This window comes from Ambystoma mexicanum, chromosome 3p (genome assembly GCF_040938575.1).
Source record: "Ambystoma mexicanum isolate Mex_15411 chromosome 3p, UKY_AmexF1_1, whole genome shotgun sequence".
Classification (NCBI taxonomy): Eukaryota; Metazoa; Chordata; class Amphibia; order Caudata; family Ambystomatidae; genus Ambystoma; species Ambystoma mexicanum.
Window position 1 is genome coordinate 1,028,655,773 of NC_090925.1, and position 27,759 is coordinate 1,028,683,531.

The window sequence follows — 27,759 nt, forward strand, 5'->3', positions numbered from 1 at the left end:
GGGGATGCATGTGTCCTGCTTGCTTCCAGCGCGTGCGAAATGCTGATTAAACATCGTCGGTGCTCCAGCCCTGGGCACCAGGACTGTACAATGCAAACACCGAGCGGAGCAGCCACGTCCCTCCGTGCACTGGCGGGGATTCGGACCCGGGAGACCGAGGTCGGGCGACGTTTGTGAAAAAGTGCACTGGACAACGTTCCAGCGACTATCAGTTGAGTTACAGGAAGGTACCCAGTGTGAGATTATACTTTCTTGCAAATGCACTCTTTAAAGGAGGACATGATCATCCAACCCCCACAGACCAGAATGAAACGGCGTATGCACGATTTTGGGATACCACTGGGTTCGCAATCTATCAAGAAACAGGTGTGTATTTCATATGCAAATGCATCCAGCTGGCAAGAGGTTAAAACTGAGGGGCGTACCGGGGTTGGGGTGCGGGGCATAGGAAACATTCCCAATTCAGGTTACAGAACACGGACGTCATATCACCAAAATGCCAGGGGTAGCGGAAGTGATATCACACGACATTTGACCTCCGATGATATCACAGGAAGTGATGTCATTTCACCACCACCCCGAAGTGACATTATGGGAAGCGATGGAACACGACCAGGAAGTAGCATCACATTGCATTCTCCCTAAGTACACTATGAAAAATATGGTTACAATATCACTATATTGCGATACACATTTCATACAAGAATGGATCACCATATGTATTGTTAATATCACAGTGTATAGGCACACATTGCTATATTGCCAAATTACTGTCAATGCAAGCAGACGTCCAAGACCAAATGATAATGATGTGTTACTGAAAAGCACTTACGCTTTATATCTTAACCTCTGGCACTTACTATGGACAACCCTCTAGACCAGGGGTGCACAACTGATTTTGACAGAGGGTGATGCCTATAGTGGGCTGAAAAATAAATGTGGGTGGGGCGGTAGGTGCGGAGGGCATGGCGTGGCAGGAGGCTTTTTCAACCCCCCCCCCTTTTCATTAAACATATGGACAAAGAATACGTTTTTGAGGTGTAACAGTGTTTATTTGTATTTCAAACTTACATTTTGTAATACACATTTTCCATTCTTATCATTTATTTCTATTTAGTTATTGCATATCGTCTGTTTAATTAATTAAAGTATATATATATATATATTTTATTGACCCTTGATTGGACATTCCGTTATTTTGGACTGCTATAGTTTGCCCAAGAGGAGTATGGCCTTCGTTGAGTCAGGTTTCCTCAAAAAGCAAAGGATGTACATCTCCTAACTGTTCACTTTTGGATTGCGACACTATGCCCCATAGCCCCCACCCCCAACCAAACACTATGCCCCATGGCCCCCTCACCCCCAACCAAACACTATGCCCCATGGCCCCCTCATCCCCAACCAAACACTATGCCCCATGGCTCCCACCCCCAACCAAACCCTATGCCCCATGGCCCCCACCCCCAACCAAACACTATGCCCCATGGCCCCCACCCCTCAACCAAACACTATGTCCCATGGCCCCCTCACCACCCCCAACCAAACACTATGCCCCATGGCCCCCTCAACCCCCAACCAAACACTATGCCCCATGGCCCCCACCCCTCAACCAAACACTATGTCCCATGGCCCCCTCACCACCCCCAACCAAACACAATGCCCCATGGCCCCCTCAACCCCCAACCAAACACTATGCCCCATGGCCCCCACCCCTCAACCAAACACTATGTCCCATGTCCCCCTCACCACCCCTCAACCAAACAATATGTCCCATGGCCCCCACCCCTCAACCAAACACTATGCCCTATGGCCCCCTCACCACCCCTCAACCAAACACTATGTCCCATGGCCCCCTCACCACCCCCAACCAAACACTATGCCCCATGGCCCTTCACCCCCCAACCAAACACTATGCCCCATGGCCCCCCTCACCCCCAACCAAACACTATGCCCCATGGCCCCCACCCCTCAACCAAACACTATGTCCCATGGCCCCCTCACCACCCCCAACCAAACACTATGCCCCATGGCCCCCTCACCACCCCCAACCAAATGCTATGCCCCATGGCCCCCTCAACCCCCAACCAAACACTATGGCCCATGGCCCCCACCCCTCAGCCAAACACTATGCCCCATGGCCACCACCCCTCAACCAAACACTATGTTCATGGCCCCAAACACCCAACCAAACACTGTGCCCTATGGCCCCCACCCCTCAACCAAACTGCCCCATGGCCCCCACTCCCCAACCAAATACTATGCCCCATGGCCCCCTCCCCTCAGACACTATGCCCCGCACACCCCTAAACAGAGTGATCAGTGGACTGCATCAGTCTGTTCAGGGTGCGGTGGATGACTAGCAATAGAGGTTTTCTGTTTGGTGATTGGGAGAGCCTGTACAGGGTGCAGTGGATGACCAGGAATCAATGTTTTGTGTTTGGTGATGGGGAGAGCCCGGCCAGGGCACAGTGAATCCCTGGCAATAGATACTGTTTTTCATTGAGCAGAACATTAAGGAAAGAAAGGCCATGCAGTGTCAAATAGACACGAGGCATTCAATAGGTTTTGCACTGGTGGTACAGCGTGGAGAAAGAAATTAAAAGGAAATGTGTGTGCCTCTATCTTGAGAGGCATTTTCCCATAGCTGCACGCCATGGAGCTGCGAGTGGCCACCAGAACTCCTCTGTCTGCTGTTTCATCTGAGATAACCCCTCAATGGTATCTCAGGTAGGAAGTGTGGGCCATTTATACAGTTATTTTTATTGAGAAGACTGTTAAAACATTACATCACTAGGTTTTGCACCAGATTAAGTAATTGCTGCCGTGGGTAAGTGATGTATTGGTACCCAGGGGAGAGAGGCACTGACTAATCAGGAGGCCAGGAATGTGGGCTTGAGTCCACGATCATCGTCTGTGCTGCCTCCCGGTACCTCACCAGCAGGTCTGACTTTTATACTCCACTGGGCAGCACACACCTAGACCCATTCCCCTCTTGATCCTGAATGCACAATCTCGCCCTCTACCCCCTACAGACTCAACCCCCCCAACCTCCACCCCAGCATACAGACTAACAAGCATACACCATGCATACATACCCATACAGAGCCGATCCCCCACCAAACAGACTAACAAGCATGCACCATGCATACATATCCATACAGACCCAAAGCCCCCACCCCAGCATACAGACAAACAAGCATACACCCTGCATACATACCCATCCAGACCCGAACCCCGCCACCATACAGACTAACAAGCATGCACCATGCATGCATACCCATACAGACCTGACCCACCCACTGCATCTCAACATACACACAAAAACAAACATACAGGCAGGCAGACCCAACATACACACAAAAACACAAAAAACAAACATTCAGGCAGGCAGACCCGACCCCTTCCCCCACCACAGCATCTCAACATATGCACAAAAACACACAAACAAACATACAGGCAGGCAGGCTCGACCCCCCCCCCCACCCACCACCGCATCTCAACACAAACACAAAAACATACAGACAGGCAGACCCGACCCAAACCCCTACTTACCGGATGTAAAGACTGGTAGGGGGTGTCTGTACTTCTGCTCTCTATATGGTAGAAGAGAGGCACAGAAGACCCCAGCCAAGATTCTCTATTACGGTAGCAATGGACGAGCAATCAAGGCCTAGCTTCTCAGGAGGTGATGCAGGCTGGTTCTTAAGTACAGTGTAGTCCCCAAGCCCCCACAAAGGAATGTCCACACACTGTATTGGTTAGAACACAGTCTTTATATAATCAATATTCAAGGTTATGTACACTTATCATAATAACTCACTTTGTACTTAGGAAAATCAACAATGGCAAATATATACAATTCTAAAGTGGTACCACCCTTTGTATTAGATCTCACTAAAGTGCATCAACAATACTGTAACAATGTCACACAGCTCAATAGAGTGAAACCAGCAATAGAGAGAGGAGAGAAAATAAGATGGTTGAGCAATAGGCAGAATACTGGCCCCTACCACTAGACACAGTTCTGTGTGGAGATCCCCCCACCTGGGCAACCTGTAAAATAAAGATATAGCACAAGCCCAGTCCATATATTGTTCTGCAAGTCTTATTCCCTCCTATAATGTTTTTACCCCCCCAATGTACCTGGTGGAGTCGAGTTCTCCGAAGAGGCGTCGACAGATCCTTCTTGAGCGACCCCCTTTCAAGCGGGAGTCACGGATCGTCGAGAGGCGTCGAGAAGCGTCGAGGAACTCGGCGTTCGGCGGCGGGGAATCAACGGCCCTTCTTGAATGCCTTCCCTTTCAAGCGGGAGACACGGGGTGTCGAACGTCCGTCGACAAACAGGGTAGAACGGCGTCAATGAGGCGGCAGCTTCGTCCGAGCGGTGCTCGTCGACGACGGAGCGTTGGCGTCCTGCAAGGCAGAGGCGTGCGGGGCACCTCGATGACAATTGTTCTGGACCGGAAAGATTGTGGAGACGGGGGCCCAGCAAGGGCGTCGAGTCGTTCGAGTCATTGTGGTCTTCGGGTGGCGGGAAACCCACCGGCAGGTTTCTCCTCGGCGCGTTGGTCATCCACGACTTTCTCCGGCAGGATAAAGCGGTCGACGGTGCGGACCAGGGAGTCCTTCGATTCAAATGTTCTTAGGCAAGGAGCGGACGGCTCCGGTCGTCGGCGACGCGGCGTCAAGTGGTTCCCACGGCTGGGCAACACAACTTCGACGGGCCTCCAGCGGTTACACAAACCTGCAAACCCTGGTCGACGGCAATGGACTTCGACGGCGGCCATGTCCGGGTGCTTCACTTCGGTCTCCTCGGCGGTCCCGTCTCGGGTCGGCAGCCTTTCGAAGGTCTGACTTCCACGGCGCTTCGGCGAAGATGTAGCGGTGCTCGATGGTCCCTCGGAGCATGGGAAGAGGGCGCCTTACCAGGTCCTCTCTCGGGTCAGTCTTCGACGATTTCGGCAGCCTTCGGATCGGTCGAAGCAAATGCAACAGCAAGTCTTCTTCTTCCAGCTGGACGTCGAGGATCAGCAGTTCCAGTTACTCTTAGAGAGGAGACTCAACTCCAGAACGCTTCTGAACTCTTCTGAACAATTACCAGTGGTGAGAGGTCCCCAGATATATTATTCTGTCTCTCATCCACACTGCTGGCACACACTCAGCAGCCAATCATACAGGAGGGCATTCATGCAGTCAGCCAATCAGGCACACTGTGCATTCAGGCCACACTCCTCCCTTTCAGACACTCACAACAAGGAATGTGGATTGGGACAAGTACCCAGCCATTCAACACTACACACTGCATTCAGGCCAGTTTCGGGCAGGGCTGTCTCAGTCTTTGTCTCTCATGCCAGAAACCAGACAACCACAACAAGGAGTGTATATTGGTCACACACTCCATTCACCCAGGTCCCACCCACAGGAGGTACCTACAACATACAGTCACTGGGAAGGCTCCAGTCAGTCTAGCTGGGCCTTCACAACAACGCCACATATGGAACTTCCACCCAACAGCCAGCCAGGGGGAAGGGACAGAGCCAGGCCTTCCCAGGACTTTGGGGAAACAAGGTAACAGGCAATAGAAAGCAAGAGGCCACAGGGGCCATCTTGTTTCCTATCAGGAATCAACTGACCCCAATGGCAGGGCCTGGGTATCCCAAAATGGAGGACACCCAGAGCACCTGTCAAATTCAGCATGGAGCTGCCACCAGCCCATACCCTGCTCTGTGGGCCACCCACAGGTGCCAAAAAACATACACTAGGGGCACAGGGTTGTACCCCTACCCATGGGTGCCATAAGGGTATCCCATGGGTCTGTTCACCAAACCAAAAGAGAGAGCTGCACTGCCAGGAGTCCCACATGGACTCCTGGGCAGAAAACATGACAGAACACACGATAAAAAGCAGTAAAGGACAAGGATTCAGAGGCCCTGTCCCTCTGATGCATTTCCAGCATCACAGTCGCCCCCCCCAGACTGAGGTGGAGGGTGTCTAATCTCCCACGGGATAGACACCCTCATCCAGACGGTCAACATACCTTCTGGAAAGGCCATCTGCATTATCGTGACTCTTCCCTGGTCTGTGCTCTATGGTGAAGTCTAGCCCTTGCAGGCTAATGGACCACCTGAGCAATTTCGGATTCTCCCCCTTCATCTGCATAAGCCACTTCAGGGGCTTATGATCTGTTTGGTCCTTGAAGGTAGACCCCGTAAGGTAGGGCCTAAAACGCCTAAGGCTCCAAACTATGCTAAAACACTCCTTTTCAACAGTAGCCCACCTGAGTTCTCTACCCTTGAGTTGTCTACTGATGAATATGATAGGATGTTCTCTCCCTTTGTCATCTAACTGGGACAAGACAGCTCCAATTCCGGTGTCGCAGGCATCCGTCTGGACGATAAAGGGTCGGCTGTAGTCAGGCGCACACAACACAGGTGCCCTACACAGACTTTCTTTCAAGCCATCAAAGGCCCTCTGACAGTCTTCAGTCCAATTAACCTTCCTAGGCTCTTTGGGTGAAGTTAGAGCTGTCAGGGGTGCAGCTATGGTTCCATAGTCTGCCATGAAATTGCGATAGTACCCAGTGAGGCCCAAAAAGGCTCTCACCTGGGTTTGAGTAGTGGGAGTCTCCCAGTTCTGTACATCCTGTACTTTACTGGAGAGAGGTTGGATTTGACCCCCTCCTACCTCATGACCAAGATAGGTAACTTTCCCCTGAGCTATCTGGCACTTGGTGGCCTTGATAGTGAGGTTAGCCCTTTTCAAGGCCTGCAACACCTTATCCAGATGTGTCAAATGCTCTTCCCAGGTGGAACTGTAGACGGCAATGTCGTCTAAGTAAGCCACACAAAAGGCTTCCAGCCCACTGAGCGCATGGTTGACCAATCTCTGGAAGGTGGCAGGGGCATTCTTCAACCCAAAAGGCATGACCCTAAACTGGTAGAGTCCCTCAGGTGTTGAGAAGGCCGTCTTTTCCTTGGCATGGTCCGTCAGAGCTATTTGCCAATAGCTCACAAATTTGGCAGCACCTATGGTGTCCACGAGCTCATCAGCCCTGGGCAATGGGTGCGCGTCAGTTTTGGTGATGGCATTGACTCCTCGGTAGTCCACACAGAACCTCCAATCCTTGGTACCCGCCTGGGAACTTGCCTTGGGGACAAGGACCACTGGACTGGACCAGGGACTGGTTGAGGGTTCAATAACACCCAGATCCAACATCTTGGCGACCTCAGCCTGGATGTGGTTCTTGACGGTATCTGACATACGGTAGCACCTGCTTTTGACAGGCACACTGTCACCAGTGTCAATTTCATGCCTACAACACGGTGTAAGGCCTGGCGTCAGTGAAAACAGAGAGGCATACTGTTGGAGCAAAGCCCTGCAGGCCCTCTGTTGCTCTGTTGTCAAATCCGGAGAGAGATGTACTCCCTCCACTGAGCCATCCTGAGGGTTGCTGTGCAGCAAATCAGGAAGGGGCTCACTCTCATCCTCTTCTTGCCCTGAAGCTAGCAAGAGACATGAGACTTCTGCTCGCCGGTGGAAAGGCTTGAGCCTGTTGACATGGAATACCTGAGGGGCTACCCCAGAGGCTCCCATGTCAACCAGATAACTGACTTCGCCCATCTTGGAAATGATCCTGAAGGGTCCAGTCCACTTGTCTGCCAAAGCTCTAGGCTTGGTAGGCTCCATCACAAGGATTTCCTGTCCCAGAGTCCAATCCACTTGCGAGGCTTTAAGGTCATGCCAGTACTTATTCAATTCCTGGCTGGCCTTGAGATTTGCTGTCGCCTGACCCATCATCTGTGTCATCCTCCGTCTGAGGCCTAACACGTAGTCCCCCACTTGCTTGGCGGGACCGGGAGGGGTGGCTTCCAAGCCTTCTCGGATCAAGGCGAGGGGCCCCCTCACGGGATGTCCAAAGAGTAACTCAAAGGGGCTGAAACCAACACCCTCTTGAGGTACCTCTCTGTAAGCAAACAGCAGGCACGGCAGGAGGAGATCCCATTTCCTCCTTAGGGGTTCTTCCAAAGCCCCTAGCATGCCCTTGAGAGTTTTATTAAATCTCTCAACAAGACCATTGGTCTGGGGGTGGTAAGAGGTGGAGAACTTGTAGCTTACCCCGCACTCTTTCCACATGGTTTTCATGTAACTAGACATGAAGTTGGATCCTCTGTCAGAGACAACCTCCTTGGGGAATCCAACACGGGTGAAAATGCCCAGGAGAGCCCTGGCAACCACCTTGGCAGTAACAGTCCGAAGGGGTATTGCCTCAGGGTACCTGGTGGCATGATCTACCAAGACCAGGATGAACCGATGTCCACCTGAAGTGGGAGGGTCAAGGGGACCGACGATGTCGATGCCCACCCTCTCAAATGGTGTGCCAACCACTGGCAATGGCTGCAGTGGGGCAATGACCTTGCCCCCAGTCTTGCCAGACAACTGACAAGTTGGGCAGGTCCTGCAGTGGGACTCCACCTCTACTCCCATCCGTGGCCAGTAGAAATGGGCAGAGAGCCTCTGCTTAGTCTTCTTGGTCCCAAGATGACCAGCCAAGGGCACCTCATGCGCCAACTGTAGTAGGAAGGGCCTGTAAACCTGGGGTACCACCAACCTCTTGAGGGCACCAGGTTCAGGCTTAGTGGCCTCACTAACAAGGAGCTCACCCTCCCAATAAATCCGGAATGTCCTAGGCACTTCTCCTTGTGCCTGGGACAAGGCCTGTTTCCTCAGTCCCTCGAGAGAGTGGCACTCTCTCTGTCCCTTACAGAAGTCTGCCCGGGAGGGTCCCCCTTCAGCTAACAAGCATTGAAGGTCGGGATGATCCTCCGGGTTGAGAACCTCTCCCACAGGAGAGTCTTCTGTCTCTTCTCCCACAGGAGTTGAGTTTGGGTTTTCTACTGGACCCAGCCCGTCCGGAGCATGGATCCCGATGGGTGCTGTCGGAACAGCAGGAAGAGAAGGTGTTCCCTCCACAGAGGTGGCCTTCTTGGTCTTCCTTCTTCTTGCCTTAGGCCTCGCCTTTGGCTCGGGTACCTGACCCACAGCCAGACCCGGTGTCACCTGTGACCTAGTGACTGCAGCAGCAGTCATGGGAAGACCATCCGAGATCAACCCCAACTCTACTAGATCATTTCCTAACAGAATGTTAGCAGGGACATTGTCCTGAACCAGGACAGGAAGCTTTGCTGTCTTGTCTCCAATCATGAGTGTGACTAAGGTTACAGGCGATAATTTGGGAGGCCCACCAGCTAACCTGGTGGTTCTCAGAGGAGCACCTACATAGTCCTCTGGCTTGAGCAGGGTCCTGTCCACCACTGTCATGCTTGCCCCAGTGTCTCTCAAACCAGTAGAAGGCTGGCCATTCAAGAGGACACTTCTCAAAAACCTACGGGTGTTCTGTGGGATAGTCGCCAGTACTTCTGCATACTGGTCCCAGGCCCCAAGGGACACTAAGGAAATCTCTACCGGAGCACCAAATGTGATCCCGGTAGAGGAGGGGAGGACAGTGGCCTCCACCTCAGACACGGGGTAAGGGTAGGTCAGGCTGACAGCCTGTACTCCAAGTGCCTTACCTTTACACTTGGAGTCACCCCTTTTGTGATCCAGAGCCCCACAGTCCCAACAAGCGCCAGGAGTGCGGGGTACGGTACTGGAACCACTGGGAGCCTGCTTTGCAGCAGGTGGACCACTACTCTTATTCCCACCCACAGATGACTTATCCCCACTAGATTTTTGGGTCTTGGGAGAGGAAGGTTTAGGTGTACCTGACTGTGACTGCTTGTGGGACTCCTCAGCCTTCTGAGAGGCCCCCTTTTCTTTGTCCTTGTCCTTCCCACTGGAGTCCTTAGGGGACACCCGGTGGGAGACCCACTTGTCAGCCAACCTAGCCAGCTTAAAGGGGTCCAAAATGTTCTGGTCAGCCACATACTGACGCAGCTCTGGCGAACAGGCTTCAGAAAAATGCTAAAAAAACAAGGAGGTAGGACAATTCAACAAAAGTCTTAACCTTGTACCCATCGATCCACCCCATCATGTTCATGTGCGCAGCACTCACCCAGTCAACCCAAGACACATTCTCTCTTTTCTTCAAATCCCTGAACCTTCTAAGGTATTGGGTAGGTGTCTTGCCAAACTTGGCAATCAAAGCAGACTTCATACACTCATACTGACCCCTTTCTTCCACACTCAGCTTCAGAATACAGTCATATCCAGTTTGAGGCACTCTGCTTAACAAACACTTAGCCCAATCTCTTTTATCAACATCATGAATCGCACAAGCCATTTCAAACGCTTCAATCCATTGGAGGATATCTGAACCCTCCACAAATACACCCACCAAATCTTTCATAAACTTGGTGGCTGGGGACCTGACACTCTCACTGTTTTAGCTGAAGTCTCCACTCTAGCTTTCTCTAGCTGGATTCTCCGACATTCAGTGTCCTGGCTCTTGAGTTCAAGATCCCTAATCTTGAGCTCCACTTGTTGAGCCAACTCCTCTTTCTTAAGTTCAGCATCTATTTCCAACTTGCGGTATTCAAAGGCCAATTTCATCCTTAATAACTCAAGCTCAAGGAATTGCTGGGGTTTGGAACAGAGGCAGCAGGAATGGCGGCATTCCCAGAAACAGATTCAGCGGAAACCCCAGGGGCAGAGTCCTCATTGGTTGCATTCCCCCCCTCATCAAGAGTTTCACTATCAGTCTGGTAGTCCACCAGGGCAGCTATCAGCTCAGCCCTAGACTTATCCACAAAGTCTAACTCCCTGGCTTCACAAGCACTCTGGAGAGCCTCCAAGCTCATCCGAGTCAATTTTCCATTTGCAATAGACTCCATTGTTTGTAATGCAGTTATCTTGTAAACAACTAAACCTTAATTTAATAAAGTGCAGATATTTTGTAAGTGGCACGGTTATACACTTATTCTTAAAACCATAAGCATCCCACCGCTGCCACCAGCTGTAAAGACTGGTAGGGGGTGTCTGTACTTCTGCTCTCTATATGGTAGAAGAGAGGCACAGAAGACCCCAGCCAAGATTCTCTATTACGGTAGCAATGGACGAGCAATCAAGGCCTAGCTTCTCAGGAGGTGATGCAGGCTGGTTCTTAAGTACAGTGTAGTCCCCAAGCCCCCACAAAGGAATGTCCACACACTGTATTGGTTAGAACACAGTCTTTATATAATCAATATTCAAGGTTATGTACACTTATCATAATAACTCACTTTGTACTTAGGAAAATCAACAATGGCAAATATATACAATTCTAAAGTGGTACCACCCTTTGTATTAGATCTCATTAAAGTGCATCAACAATACTGTAACAATGTCACACAGATCAATAGAGTGAAACCAGCAATAGAGAGAGGAGAGAAAATAAGATGGTTGAGCAATAGGCAGAATACTGGCCCCTACCACTAGACACAGTTCTGTGTGGAGATCCCCCCACCTGGGCAACCTGTAAAATAAAGATATAGCACAAGCCCAGTCCATATATTGTTCTGCAAGTCTTATTCCCTCCTATAATGTTTTTACCCCCCCCAATGTACCTGGTGGAGTCGAGTTCTCCGAAGAGGCGTCGACAGAGCCTTCTTGAGCGACCCCCTTTCAAGCGGGAGTCACGGATCGTCGAGAGGCGTCGAGAAGCGTCGAGGAACTCAGCGTTCGGCGGCGGGGAATCGACGGCCCTTCTTGAATGCCTTCCCTTTCAAGCGGGAGGGACGGGGCGTCGAACGTCCGTCGACAAACAGGGTAGAACGGCGTCGATGAGGCGGCAGCTTCGTCCGAGCGGTGCTCGTCGACGACGGAGCGTTGGTTTCCTGCAAGGCAGAGGCGTGCGGGGCACCTCGATGACAATTGTTCTGGACCGCAAAGATTGTGGAGACGGGGGCCCAGCAAGGGCGTCGAGTCGTTCGAGTCTTTGTGGTCTTCGGGTGGCGGGAAACCCACCGGCAGGTTTCTCCTCGGCGCGTTGGTCGTCCTGGACTTTCTCCGGCAGGATAAAGCGGTCGACGGTGCGGACCAGGGAGTCCTTCGATTCAAATGTTCTTAGGCAAGGAGCGGACGGCTCCGGTCGTCGGCGGCGCGGCGTCAAGTGGTTCCCACGGCTAGGCAACACAACTTCGACGGGCCTCCAGCGGTTACACAAACCTGCGAACCCTGGTCGACGGCAATGGACTTCGACGGCGGCGATGTCCGGGTGCTTCACTTCGGTCTCCTCGGCGGTCCCGTCTCGGGTCGGCAGCCTTTCGAAGGTCTGACTTCCAGGGCGCTTCGGCGAATATGTAGCGGTGCTCGATGGTCCCTCGGAGCACGGGAAGAGGGCGCCTTACCAGGTCCTCTCTCGGGTCAGTCTTCGACGATTTCGGCAGCCTTCGGAACGGTCGAAGCAAATGCAACAGCAAGTCTTCTTTTTCCAGCTGGACGTCGAGGATCAGCAGTTCCAGTTACTCTTAGAGTGGAGACTCAACTCCAGAACGCTTCTGAACTCTTCTGAACAATTACCAGTGGTGAGAGGTCCCCAGATATACTATTCTGTCTCTCATCCACACTGCTGGCACAAACTCAGCAGCCAATCATACAGGAGGGCATTCATGCAGTCAGTCAGCCAATCAGGCACACAGTGCATTCAGGCCACACTCCTCCCTTTCAGACACTCACAACAAGGAATGTGGATTGGGACAAGTACCCAGCCATTCAACACTACACACTGCATTCAGGCCAGTTTCGGGCAGGGCTGTCTCAGTCTTTGTCTCTCATGCCAGAAACCAGACAACCACAACAAGGAGTGTATATTGGTCACACACTCCATTCACCCAGGTCCCACCCACAGGAGGTACCTACAACATACAGTCACTGGGAAGGCTCCAGTCAGTCTAGCTGGGCCTTCACAACAACACCATATATGGAACTTCCACCCAACAGCCAGCCAGGGGGAAGGGACAGAGCCAGGGCTTCCCAGGACTTTGGGAAAACAAGGTAACAGGCAATAGAAAGCAAGAGGCCACAGGGGCCATCTTGTTTCCTATCAGGAATCAACTGGCCCCAATGGCAGGGCCTGGGTATCCCAAAATGGAGGACACCCAGAGCACCTGTCAAATTCAGCATGGAGCTGCCACCAGCCCATACCCTGCTCTGTGGGCCACCCACAGGTGCCCAAAAACATACACTAGGGGCACAGGGTTGTACCCCTACCCATGGGTGCCATAAGGGTATCCCATGGGTCTGTTCACCAAACCAAAAGAGAGAGCTGCACTGCCAGGAGTCCCACATGGACTCCTTGGCAGAAAACATGACAGAACACACGATAAAAAGCAGTAAAGGACAAGGATTTAGAGGCCCTGTCCCTCTGATGTATTTCCAGCATCACACCGGACGTGCTGGAAGGCAGGCTAGCTGGAACTCTGGCGAGGTTTGTGTTACTATGGCTAGCGTGGCAAGGCTGAAATGACTTCCAGCATCAAGCGTTATTGACCACTCCAGCCGTAGTACTGGCACTCCATTGGTGCAGCACACACACACTACGTGGCTCGTAGGAGCTACGTGGTGCGTGTGCACTGAGACAATGAGGGTCAGTGTTTCATCCGCCCTGAAGACCAACAAAGACTTTTCCTAATGGAGGGCAGCCGATGCTGCTTGCAGGCTGCACTCCATTAGGAAAGTCTTTGTTGCTGGTGGGCCGGACAAAACAGCATGGCGGGCCCCAACTGGCCCGCAAGCCGTAAATTGTGCACCCGTGCTATAGAACATCGCTCATCAGCCTGCCAAGCCATTACACAAAGGGGAAAGATCATATGCAAATCAGGAAGGAATGTGACCAAGCAGTTCAAGCTGTACTATCCCTTTTGTGGTGTCGCAAAGCCTGATTTGCCTCTTGTAGGAAAGCCCCTCGAATGCTCACACCAGAAAAAATACAACCCACTAGGGAAAAAGGCCAAAAACACCACTTGGAAGGATAACAAGGTTTATTTCCATACAAACATGGAAAGCGCCAACAAAGAACTCTGCTGCCGCAGAATGTTCTGCCAAAATCTGCATGAGCAACACTCTAAGAAGGTACATCCTGTCATCAGTGACATCATTACATACAGTAGAAACCCACGTGGGTGATTGGTGAGACCAACCTACATATACTGCCTGCTCCTTGGGGATACCAAGCCATTGGTCCCTGCTCCTTCTGTTCATCTTCTTCCACATAGGTGATGCTGCAGTCATCATCAATCATGAGGTGGTGGCTAATTGGCAATTTTGTGGAAAATCAACAATACATCTCTATCTATGTAGCAGTGCACATGGTACAAGCAGACAGGGGCCCGAGGGAAAAGCAGAGGTCATACTAACTCACAAACCTCACTTGATTCCAGACATGCCGGCATCTCTCCAAGGTCCCCCACCTGCGCTTTGGGCTATAACGGTATCCCTCCCTTCACCTTGCAGCACAAATCACGTGACCCAGAAGTGAAGGCAATAAAGCCCTGCTTTGTGGTGCTTCTTGATTAATCGGGGATCTAACAGATTTATGATCAGTGGAATGGTGCTGGCCCGTACCTTGGAATTCAGGGGTTTTAAGGCTAGGGCATTTGGGTACTATAACTTAGAATTGGGACGGTTGGGGGTCGGAGGCTCCTGCCCTCCTTGTTGTGGGATTGTATCATACAGAGATGCTCAGCCCTCCTCCCGTGGCCTTGCAGGGCACATTCCTCTCAGACCACGAATGCTGGAAACTTCAAGAACAATGAAACGTTTACAGATCTCAGTGGCTGTAGCCTTTCTCATCAGTGCCCAGGATACAACCTATTCCCTTCCCTGGGTTTGCGGCCTAGACCTGGGATACTGGCTACTGCGCTGCATTTGCACCTTATGTTCAAATATGGCTACTAATATCTGAGATGGTGTTTGTCCCGTATGTGAACTATATCAATGAAGCATGCAATAATATGGTAGTGTAAAGGACTTTAAGAGCACCCGCCTGCCCCTGGTGTCTTATATTACATCGCACAGCCTTTGCCTTATTTAAAACCGCTTGGGGGTGGGGAATGGTCATCTCCCCTTCCCAACACTCTACCCCCTTTCTGTAATGGCCTAGCAGGTGGAAGAACGATCGTCTGGAGGTTGGCAGAGAGCTATGCCAGAGGTCAAGCTTAATACTAAACCTTCCAGTCATCACATCTTTTGGTTCGCTTTAGAAAGTTGCCCAGCCTTGGAAGTTGCCATAACAATATATGCAGCCCGGCCACCCTTTAAAGGTAGATGTGCTTCAAGAAAATTCAGAGTTCTGCCAAAATAGTATATGCTAGCGCTGCAACTGTAAAACATGTTTAGCTGCTTTTGAAAAAAAGTACAGCATGAAGCTTTCATCAACAGTGTATGCCTGCGTTGCCCCCTTTAAAGAGGGGGTATACTCAAAGAAAGTTCAGAGCCCTGCCCAATTAATATATAAGCTAGCATTGCCACAGTAAAACATTTCTGTGATGCTTGCAGCAGAGCAGACTATTAATTGAAGGTATTGTTACATTTAGTGGGTAGAAAGCTGTGTTGCATTGTGAAGGCGCCATCCAAACCTGTACCCTGGGTTTCAGGGCTGTGTGTATAGATAAAAATAATCAGTGAGTCCATTGTTGTGAATACAAACTAAGCAGGAGCAGTGTTGAGATTTCACCCCCTGCATACTGAACCTATTAGGTGCAGAAGACATTTCATAATGAGCACCGTCAAAATTAACATTGCCAAAAAGCACCTTCTATTCAAATTGTTCATCAAAGGTGAATGGGTAGAACAGGAAAATTAAATGTGGCAATCTAGAATGATGCAGGAGGTTATCTCTGTAAATATGTACATGTGTCAAGATAATGGCCTGTTATATCAGGCCCTGACAGACTATCATATGGCACGGACCACCAGAGATGAGCAAATTAAAATGGCTCAGCTCACAGCGTATATGTACTTCCATGTGGTGATCATGGAAGAAAGATATAAGAAGAGTGTAGCCTCTATCCAATCCCAATCCGAGCTTTTGGATCAAGCACAGAGAGAGTTGAGGCAAGTAGAGGAAAAAGTGCAACAGAGCCAAAGTTCTGAGGTAAAATTAAAAAACATGATTCAGCAGTTGAAAGATGAATTAGTGGCACTGCAGAAAACACATTTAGAGCGAGAGTCCCAATTTTCTGCACTGAGAGAAGAACATAAAGAAAACCTGAGAGAGAGTCAACAAAAATTAAGTGAGCAGGTGCTGCATAATAGAGCCTGCTTAGTGGACATTTGTGCACTTCAAATGCAAGTTAAACTAAAAGATGAGAATAGCCAATGGATCATAAGGGACGTCGATTCCCAGGTGGAATTTGATGAGGAGCCCCAGAATCTGAACGCTCTGAAACGACAGAGAGATCACCTCATTGAGAATAGTAAATTGTGTCAGGCGAAAAGTGCCCTGTGTCAGGAAGTGTACCACATGGAGAAAAGTGAGTCATGTTCTCAGGAACTGACATGAGGGTAGAAAATGAAAAATTAATGGGACATGTGAGGCAAGCATAATTTGATCTAGAGCAGGCAACACAGGCCCAAAATGCACAAAGTGAGGAGATTAGTCTCCTGCAAAGGAAGAGGTCTGAGTATGCCCAGATAATACAGGCCTTGCAGAAGGAACACAAGTCCCTTTGTGAGGACAACATGGGACTCAGTGGCCAAGTGGGGCACAAAACAAAGTAATAGAAGCTACTCAAGCTCTGATAGCAGAATTCAAAGCTCAGGCCTCTATATATCAACAAGAGTGGGGCTGAGAAAGACAAATCTGAGAGATTGGAGAAGGAAATGGCTAGATACAAGCAGGCTTTGAGGCACCCCAAACAGCTACATTATAGGAAGGCACCCTCCGATCATGGGGTGCTGCTCTCTTTACCAGGGACCTCAAGCCAACTCACCACATTATATGTGCAGGGCGCTGCTAACATCATGCCTACTAATTTGCAAGAACAGGGAAACATGAGGCAGCTGGACTCAATCAGACCTAGTTTAACTGAGCCCGAAGGCCAGCCCCTATCAGATTTTGACAGGCATTTATCTTTATCCAGATTTTTAAAAAAACGTAGCTGATACTTCTGAAAAGGAGGGCTCCTATGATGAGAGGATCAGGGAGTTAGACTGGCAGAAACACAAGTTACAAAGGGACCACGTGGTCCGCTTTGCAGACGGAGTAGAATCAGAGTCCAGGCATCAGAAGAGAATCTTGAAAACCTTCACACCTTCAGGGAGGCAGGGGGAGTTCTCCACCACACCTGGAAGAAGGGATGAGGAAGATGAGTACTCCCCTGTGCGAAAGGGGGAGCCCAAGGGAAGTGACCCAGAGATCCCAATGTACCACAGGGGAGAAGAGACCAGACCCCGTCATTCTGGGAGGGATTCCCAGTCTCAGGGAGGCAGGGAGTGCCTAAAGGATACGGAGTGGACCACAAATAGTAGCAGCTCTGAGTCAGGGGGCGAGTGGACTCAGGTGCAGCAGAAAAAGAAGGCAGCCAAGCAAAAGAGAGCTCTTGTAAAAGACCCAATTCGGCAAATAAATGCCATCAGAAGCTTTGTGACACACCATCACAAAAATGCCAAATACTCAGTATGGCAGCATCTGGAGCTGTATGACGAGATGATGATGTAATTTGGCATAAAAAATGATCACAAGTCCATGGAGTTGGTCAAATGGACATTCTCCCCCCGAAAACTCCAGCTTATTTTCTGGGCTGGAGGATCAAGACCACCAAAGATGGTCAACCTACAAGGTGGCCATCTAAAAGCACTTCTCTGTGCACAGGAAACCTCAGGAGGCCCGCAAGGTGGCCTACAATCTACAGTGCAGAGAAGACCAGGTATCCATCGTGCAAGAACTGAAGCGGGCATTCGCCCAGATGTCTAGATGGGTGCGCACCAATAGCGGGGAGTTCATTAATACTCCTGGGCAAAGGATCCTGGATTGGGTAATAGAACAGGCTACACAGATTTATGAAGTCCAAAAGTCAGTTGAAAACAAAAATAATCCCCCAAATTCCAAACCATCAAACACACCTGCTTCTGAAAAGGTGGCAGAGGTGAATAATAGCCCCATTTTGGACTTAGAAATGGGGGGCCTAAAAATACTCCTCCCTCTAATAAGCCAAATGAGAGGCAGCGGAGACCCTCGGGTTCATCACAATTGGGTGGTAGCCAGGCACGGTATCCAACCAACCATTCACCAGACTCTGCCACCTATATTAGCCTGAGATACAATGGTGACAGACCCATCTTGGGGTATGTATGGACTCCCCCGGCAGAAGGGGGGATCCAATCAGGTAAGTACGGCCCAAGGAAACCTCCCTCAAAACGTCCCTCAAAACCTCCCTCAGAACTTTCCTCAGGGGGGGAAGAAATACTTCACCCTCCAACTTAAGCTTTTTTCCCAGATACCCCCCAAACTCCAACTTCCAGAACAATCCTCCTCTCTCTCCATGCTTTCAGGAAAATAGAGCCCCAAATCAGGGAGGAGGGAGACCAAGTATAGAGGGTAATAAGGGAAACCCTCAATACCCAAGCTACTCTGGGAGAAGGGACAGCACCCTTCCCGAGAGCAGCAAAGGTATGACTCCAGACCCCCATACCAACCCGAAAGGATGTCGCAACTGGAGACCCAGGTCCAAAGTTTGACACCAGACCTGGGTCGCATGGTGAGGGCTGAGCAAAGCCCTCAAATGAACATGGCTGCACAGAACAGCTCAACAACCGGGTATGGTGCCCCGGAGCAATGACAGGGAGAAAACCCCGACAACCAACAGGTTCCAGGGGAGGAAGCCCGGGGGGAAGGGAGATGCAAAGCCCTAGAAGAAACTTCCTTTCTCACCTGAGAAAAACCCCTAGAAACCTCTGAAACTGAACCCAAATCCCCTAACCCTGAAAAGTTGGAACCTAGGGAACAGAGGATAAGTAGGAGAAACCAAGGGACAAAGAAAACCCATTTCGTGGAGGAGGTCTACGTCATCCCGTTTGAAGGGGAAGAATCCATGGAGGATTCAGGGAAGAAAATCTTCGCTTTCAGGGATGGAGGGATCCCTCCCAAGGAAAAATGGGTCCCGAAAGACCTTAACTTAGACTGGGTAAGTATGGAAACTGACCCAGAACCACCAATTCCTGAACCCCAACAATGTCACCGCGAGAACTCTGAAAGCAAGGAGGGATGCTCCTCCCAAAGCGGTTCAAGCAACTCTCTCCAGGAAAAGGGGGGCAGCAGAGAATCAGGGGACAAAGGAGATTTCACAATCCCACAGATATGTGGGTGCCAAATTTTCTTTACAGATTCCCGTACTCCGACACAGAAAACTGTCCAAGATCACACAGTGTCGGAGTTCAAAATAAAGACATGAACTGCCAGGCTGGCACAAAATGCACATTTTCTTTGCCCCCCTGAGGAGAGGGAAGGGTGATTGTATGCCTCCATCAAAATACAGGGTCAATGTGCAGTTTCTGCACTGGTGGATACTGGATCCCAAGCCACCCTTCTGTCCAAAAAAGGCCTTTGACCAAAGGAATTCAGAGAGGGGGGAGAGTCACCAAATTCTCCTCACACCTCCTCCTGGACAACTCCAAAAGTTTGATGGAAATTATATTTTCATCAATGGGACTGTGGATCTGGAGGTCAAAATTGGCCGACATTTTGTGAAACACCCGGTGATAGTCATCAATGCAGAGGGCACACCATGTCTCCTGGGGAATTTCCTCCTCCAGAGGTTATCACTCCTGATTGAGAAAGCATTTCGGTCAACCCAATTGCTCCTGTATGCAGTTGAAGTTCAATCGGGAGAAGAGGTCACCATCACAGGACAGGTACCACAATTCACAATTCCCCTAAAAATTAAGCGAGGACAGAACCTCAAAAACCAGGACGCTTATATACATTTGAATAATCACCTCCAGCAGCAAGGGTTGTATTTGAACCTGACACCCCTTGTTGACCTATAACATGACACTATTCCAATATTGGTGGATAACAGCAACCCTAGAAGTATCACTTTGGTCACAGACACGTTTATTGGAATGACGATTGATGCCCAACATTTTTCCAATGACTTAGGGAATAAGATAATGGGACAAATTCCAAATTACTGTTACCACTGTGATGGCGATATACCTCCAGAAAAGATTTTCACCCGGCAGGGGGGGGAATTCCTTGGTGTACTCCTCCTGCCCTTCTGGTGGCGAAGAGGTAACCTGTGACATCAGGAAGGGTGAGGTGGTATTTCAAGTTAGTAGTGACTACCTAACTTCCTTGAAACCATGTGTCCAGGCCAACACCATGACAAGAGATCTCTCCACTCAACTGGAGCATACAGCAGAAATTGCAAAACCCAAGGTATTTCCAGGCTTCAGGCAGATGGCTGAGGAAAAAATCAACTTTGCAGATGCCTGTGAGAACGAGGAGCAAAAGCAAAGGCTGAAAGAGGTGTTTTTGGATTTTCAAGAGATCTTTGCCCTGGACTCGTACCACTGTCGTTGCACCGAGATACATTCAACCTCCATACCAACGGACCCTGGGATGGCCCCCATATTTGTAAAGCAATACCGGTTGCCTCTCTTGTCTATGGAGTCACTCACAGAGATTATAAAAAACTTTGAATCCTGTGGGATAATTTGACCAGTCCACAGTACCTTTAAGAACCCGGTACTGGGGATACTCAAACCCAATGGCCACTGGAGACTTTGCGTAGACCTTAGGGAGTTAAATAAATGGGTCCACATGTCAAGATGGCCCCTTCCCTATATCAATCAGGGACTGGCCCAGATCCAAGGGTCAAAGGTGTATACCGCCATTGACATGACTAACGGTTACTGGACAGTACCCGTGAATAGGAAAAACCAGCACAAGCTTGCCTTTACCTTTGGGGGCAGCAATGCATGTGGACCAAATCCCCTTTGGATAGATAAACTCAGGCAGTGAATTTAACATCTTCCTGCATAAGGCTATGCCCGACTTGGGCGAAAGGGGAAACCGGGCCTATTTGATGTTGGAATCAAAAGCTCAACTGTGAAGGAACATATAGCTGCAATAAGCCATGTTCTGATCCAGTTGCAGAAAGCCTGAGCAAAACTATCCTTTCAGAAGGCACAGTGGTGTAAGACCCGTGTGAACTTCCTAGGGCATGAAATCACCCCTGAGGGTCTTAGTCCACAGGCAAAAAAGGTGGAAGCCTTACTGACAATAAAATACCCCACGACTTTGCGTGAACTAAGAAGCCTTCTTGGATTTATGAAATATAGTAGAAAGTTTATAGAGGACTATGCAGGGGTCACAAGACCCTTGTTCCATTTACTAAGGGCTGAGGTCAAGTGGGAGTGGGGTCCAGAGCAAGCTGAGGCAGTAAAACAACTCAAGAGAAGCTTTGGCCAAGCACATTGTTTGTCTTACCCCATAAAACACAAGGAGTTCTTCTTGAAGACAGAGGTCTTAAATACTTGCTTAATGGCAGTATTATACCAAAAGCATGACAAGGTCAACAAAGTAATCTCGTATGCGAGCAAGACTCTGTTCTCTGTGGAGGAAAAATTAAATGATTGTGAAAAGGCACTCCTGGCGACAGTGTGGGCATTGAAGAATTACTGCACGTTCATCCAGGGGGAGGACATCATTGTCGAGACTCCTCACCAGCCCTTGCAATATCTTCAAAGTAACCAAATCCGAATGAGGAACGTGAGTAATTCAGATTTATTTCCTGGATTCTGTCCATGCAAAGCTTGCCTGTGAAGGTCAGATATGGCCAAAACAAGAAGAGTCCCCTTGCACAAGGTTTGGCTGACTTGCATGACTGTGCTCAAGAAAACTGTCTCGAGGACGAAAGTCTACAAACCCAAGACAACATGGAGGCGTACCTTACTTCCCCACACAAAGTCTACGAGGAAGACACGTGCCAGTGGATACTCACAGTTTATGTGAATGAGTGCTCCTACAATGTTGATAATTACAGGGAAAAAGAACTGGTGGCTGGCACTGGGAATGCCTGGGTGAATGATGCCCCAGAGCCCTCTGTTGGGGTACAAGATTGGTCCCCGAAGTAGTCAGGTGGCAGTGTTGATGGCGGTACATCAAGCCATCCTCACTGCCATGCAACACATACTCTAAGAACTAGTCACAATCACTGATTCAGATTATGTCAGAAATGGGTTTGTGAAGCACCTGATTAATTGGAAAAATCGAGGCATGCTGTGTGCAAACAACAAACCGCTCAAGCATGTGAAATTAATACAATCCATTGATGATCTCGTCACTTCTAATGAGATGACCATATACTGGATAAAGATCAAAGGTCACTCCAAAGTAGAAAGACCAGACAAAACTGGAAATGACTTGGCGGACCAGTTGGCCCAAACCGGAGCCATCAATGGGGATCTCATAGAAACCAAATCCCTGTTGGGGGAAATCCAGGTTGCTGCTATCCCCAGGTCCAAAATTAACTCTCCACTGCCCAGTGGGAAAGGAAACCCCAGATGTTGATTTCATTACGGCACAGAAAGGGGATCCGATTTTTGTGAAATTTTATCAATGTATTGAAGACCCTGTGAATTTTCTTCTGACTGAATCCCATTATGTCAGGAAAGAGGATCTCCAGGTGTTGATGAAGTTTATCGAAATGTTCTGAATCCAAGACAGTTTGTTGGTACATAGATCCATCTCTGGATGTGACCAGTGGGTGGTACCTACCTCATTCAGAAGCGCCTGATGTTAAGTCACGCCCATGACGCGGCCACAGCCGGTCATAGGGGGTTTCATACAACTTTGGAAATCTTGCAAGAGGTCGTATTTTGGCACATGTGGGTCAGGACCTCGACCAATACTTAAAGGGGTGTCTTGTGTGTGTGCTCAGTTTCAGCCAAGTTCCCTCACACACCGAGCTCCCCTACAAAAAAGGGGAATGACACTGCCTTGGTCAGATTTGCAAGTAGATTTCACCGGGCCCATGATTCGCTCCTCTAGAGGAAACAAGTACATGTTGACTGTGACATGCTTGTTTACCAAGTGGGTGGAATGTCTCCCGGCCCCAAATTGCAAGGCAGAAACAGCTGCTTCCCTAATGGTCAATCACATCTTCTTGTGTTTCGGCCTTCCCCAAAGGATTGAGTCAGAGTGAGGAAGTCATTTTACCAATGAGGTGATGACAGAGATGTGGGAGATATTCGGGGTAAAGAGAAAACTCCACATTGCCTACCACCAGCCTCAAGTGGGGGAGATGAGAGGTACAAAACAATGATTGTGGACATTCTAAAGAAGTTTGTGGTGGACTCTTGGCCTAGTTGGGACATCCGACTACCGCTTGTCCTGATAGCCAACAGGTCTACACCATGTTCTGCGACGAAAATGTCACCATTCGAGCTCATGACCGGACGAAAAATGGTGCTACCTCAGCATCTGCTCTACATAACTCAAGAGCAGACCCTGATCAACGCATCCACGACCCATGAATACATTGAACATCTGTGAAAACACCTTCAGCACTCTTTTGCTTACGATCTGCAAAATCTAGAAAAGTCGGCAGAGGGGATAAAACCCCCTACAACTTAAAGACCACCAAGAAAGAGTACCAAGTACGAGACATGGTCTACCTGTACAATTTGCAAAGCAACCAGACCAAGGAGCAGAAGTTTCTCCCCTCCTGGCACAGCGCCTTTGAAATTGTAGATAAAATATCATCTGTCGCCTTTAAGATCTGCATCTCTAAAGGAGAACAAAAGGAAGAGAAATGGGTTCACATCAATCAGTTGAAGAGCTGTCATCCCAGACAGAACTTGCAATTGATTGAAGAACCCAGTGAGGGTACTGCCCAAGAACCACCTGAAGGGTAAAAGCGAAAGAATGGCAACCCAGATGAAGGAAATCATACATTTACAGGGAATAGAATGACTTATACTTATTTTTGAAACCATTACGAATAATTGTCATGTAAAAAATGTTTGTGATGTATAAACTGTGGTGTCTCTTGTTCTTTTATTGTTAATTTTCATGTCCCTACCTGGGAAAATAGTATTGTATGAAATTCTTAAACTCTCCTTTCTTCTTGGCAGATTAAATAACTTCTTGCCTCTACAGGCCAGAGGTGGAGCTGCCGGAAGGGAGGGTTACAGGACCAAAAATCTAAAAGGAAAGATCAGAAAAGAGTGGAGTGCAGACCAGAGCACCACTCCAGTAGGACCAGGAAAAGAGCAGACACACTCTGAAGGAGATTCCTGGGATGAACCCAGGTCACACTGAAATGGAAACCCCACTCTCTCCTTCCTCTTCTCTCTGGGAAATTCATCAAAGATCAAGGAGGGGGGATTTGTGGGGTGCAATAGCCCAGCATGCGAGAAATAAAGAGGCCAGAGTCATTGATGAGGACTCATCAAATTCCCAGGCCTGTACAGAGAGGATGTCCAACATAAGGCCTATGGAACCAAAGTAATATCAAGAGAAATTGGGCCTAAAAACTTCCAGATGCTAAAAGATGCAAAAATATGCGCAAAACCTCATATGAAGGAAAGCCACGTTGCAATGTATGACACATTCTTGGAGAGCTGTAATCACATTCCCAGAAACAGCAGTGGCCAGCATCTTAAGTGAAATGCCAGAATTGTGTTTCAAGCCAACGTAGTGAAACGAAGCACTTCGCAATGCAAATAAATAAAAGCATGTCATTTCATTTTCCCCTCCTAGACTAATAATATGTTCAGCAAAATGTTTGCAAGACTTTCAAAATGTGAACTTGGTTTCTGTCTATCATGATCTCATCACATATGATATAGCAGTGCACAGAATCTATAATGGGTTGATGAACTGAGTTCATGCAGCTGCATTAAAATGGAGTTCCTTTCATGGGTGAAATAAATAAAATGCCATTTAGTTTTTCTTCCAAAGTGACAATGTATAAAGCAAAATGTTCATCAAAGCCACTAAAAGGGTAATTATGATGCTCTCATTTAACTGTTGCATTCAAGGGACAACATTGTAGTGAACTTTAGATATATGCTGAAATTGTGTGCCTTCTAAGAGTATATTCAAAAGTGAAATGTGAGTTAAAAGGCAATTTGCGGCTGAGTTGGAAAGGCCTTGTGCTGCTTGCCATTTCTTCAAGTTGTGAAACTGCATTCCAGGGTGCCTATTGTCCTGGAGATCTAAGGCTGCAACTGCAAACCTCAGTGCCTTCCTTTTAAAAATACAACCGTAAATAATTTTGAGATCAAAAGTGCCATCAAAGACCAGATAAAGGCAAATCTGTTCTCTGGCCTGTGTGACCTTAGGTCACAAGCCTCACATAAAAAGTGCATTAGTGTTCATTATTTCTTGAAGGGCTGAGCTAATGTGAACACAGATCCCTCTCTTGACGTCACAGGCATGAACAGGGAAACTGAAACTTAGCAAAGGTGGGCGGCCAAAGTGGCACAGAATAGAAACTGCTCCATTGCTTTTAAATGAGAGAATCACATTTTATCACATAACATTGACAGTATGTATCGTAATAGTCATTGAAGGATTTCTGGAAAGATGACAGTAAACCCCTTCAAACAACAAAAACTGGACAACTAGATGAAAGATGAAAATGCACTCTAAGTTCTTTTTACTTAGTTCACAGTAAATGATTTTAATTAATCATATACATTTACATAACAAAATCAATGTCCATATCTAAAAAAAAGCTCACAACCTCTTCCCCATCATTCATACACTTTCATGCATTCATACATACGCTCTCTCTATTTTGTTCAAAATAACAGTGTCCATAACAGTATTACCATGACATACAATTCGATTCATATAATGCTCTTGAACCCTTTCTTTTTTACAGGTGTGTCCCTCTGTATCTGTTACAGGAGATCTAGCAGTCGACATGTGTTTTAGTTGGGTTTAAGCAGGGCATAACTTCTCGTGCCCTTCAGTTGTTCCAACCTTCGTCAGGACTGAGGCAAACCACCAACTGTGTATTTCCTCGCAGATGGATGGGGTGAGCAATGTTATCTCCACTAGACAACTGTTGGAGGAGAGTACAGATATTCGCAGCAATGTCCCATATAAACACTGTCTGAAATGTGTCAGCTCTTTCTCATTATAGTGTTCCAATAGTCATCTCATGGGTATTGGGCAGGGGATCATCATCTTGTTAATGGATCTCCTTGCGCTTGCAGATTTAGTAGTCACAGGTTTGGTTTAATGTTATTTTGGATGAATTCTTAGTTGGTCATAACCTTGTGAATAAGATCACAACTTGCTTTCATATGTTTTACAATTACTTGCTGATACGGATTTCATGTTGTCTCACTCACAGCGTTACCGCTTGTGTCTGTAATGCACCTAATCGCCGCAGAATTAGCTCTTTTCCCCCTGAGCTCATTCTGCTTAGGTGAGGCAGAGAGGGAGAGTGACAAGTAAGCGAAGGCTGAAATGACAAGCGAGAGCTTTGTCAGAATGAATGGCAAAAGGAGAGCATACGCAGAGTGTGACACTAGCCATCTTACCCAGGGAAAACAGAAATCTCTGGGTTGCAAAGCCGCAAATGAGAGAATCCGGTGTTGATAAGGATGGTGGCGGCTTTCTTGGAAGAGACTAGACGGGTCCATGTGGCGCGATGGGAAACGTGACGGCATATCAATGGCGGCCCAAATGCCAGCATTTCCAAATGCTCCATGTAAACCTAACATTGACATTTGATCACTGCACAGATAGAGGAACCAATTATTGGAAAATTCAATCGACATTGAAGACCCCAAGAGTTTTCCTCTAACAAAATTGGATTATACTGGTGAAGAGGATCTCTGGGTGTTTATGAAGTTTTCCAAAATGTTCTGAATACCGGACGATTTGTTAGTATAGAGAGCCCTACCTGGATGTGACCAGTGGGTGGTTCCTAACTCATTTGGGAGCCCGAAGTTGAATCACGCCCATAACGTGGCCACAGCCCATCATAGGGGGTTTCATACAACATTGGAAATATTGCTTGAGGTTGCACACTGGCCGCACATGGGCCAAGACCTCCACATTTATTTAAAGGGGGGCCTTGTGTGTTCAATTTCAATCCAGTTCTCTCACACAAAGAGCTCCCTTACAGAAAAGGGGAATGACCCTGCCTTGGTCAGATTTGCAAGTTGATTTAATCTGGCCACTGATTCGCTCCTCTAGAAGAAATAACTACATCTTGACTATAGCATGCTTGTTTACAAAGTGGGTAGAATTTCTTCCTGGCCCAAATTGTAAGGTGGAGACTGCTGCCACGCTATAGAATGTGAGGAATAAGGGCTGAAAGCGCACGGGAGTAACACTTTTTGTTTCTTAAACCTCCTAAGGCAAGTATGGAGGTAAGACTACAATTCCCAGCAAGTCACGGGGGCTTGTAGTTCAGATCACGGCCACAGGTGTATGTCACATGCGCGTTGCCAGCTGCAGTGATTGTGAGCAGCATAAAGGGCAAAGGCGCGTAAATCAGGTGTGGTTTATTAATGATCTGGGTGCGGTTGGTGTGAGGAGCAGGTCGACAGAGCGCTGCGGAGCCAGGGACGGCAAAGCTCTGTCCCTTTGATTGCTGCAACGAAGCTTCACACTATGGACCATTGAAGCCACCAGCATTCGCTCGCACAGTGCAGAGCAGGCGGACCGGTGGAGACTCACGGCATGCTACAAAAACTCTGAGGTGTCCCGAGAGACCCTCGGAGATCAGATAAGTGCTGAAGCCATTGCGGGGTGGGGCTCATTATGTACTTGCTTTCACTCGCATTGGAGTTGTGCTTAGCAATCACGGAAGG

At 48.7% G+C, this 27,759-nt stretch overlaps 1 long non-coding RNA gene across 1 annotated transcript; it reads left to right on the forward strand.

Moving 5' to 3' along the window:
• Positions 1–232: 232 nt before the first annotated feature.
• LOC138581198 (uncharacterized) lies at positions 233–24,868 on the forward strand. Its single transcript, XR_011304468.1, has 2 exons — positions 233–366; positions 24,055–24,868. It is a non-coding gene; the product is annotated as an uncharacterized lncRNA (long non-coding RNA).
• The last annotated feature ends 2,891 nt before the right edge of the window (positions 24,869–27,759 follow it).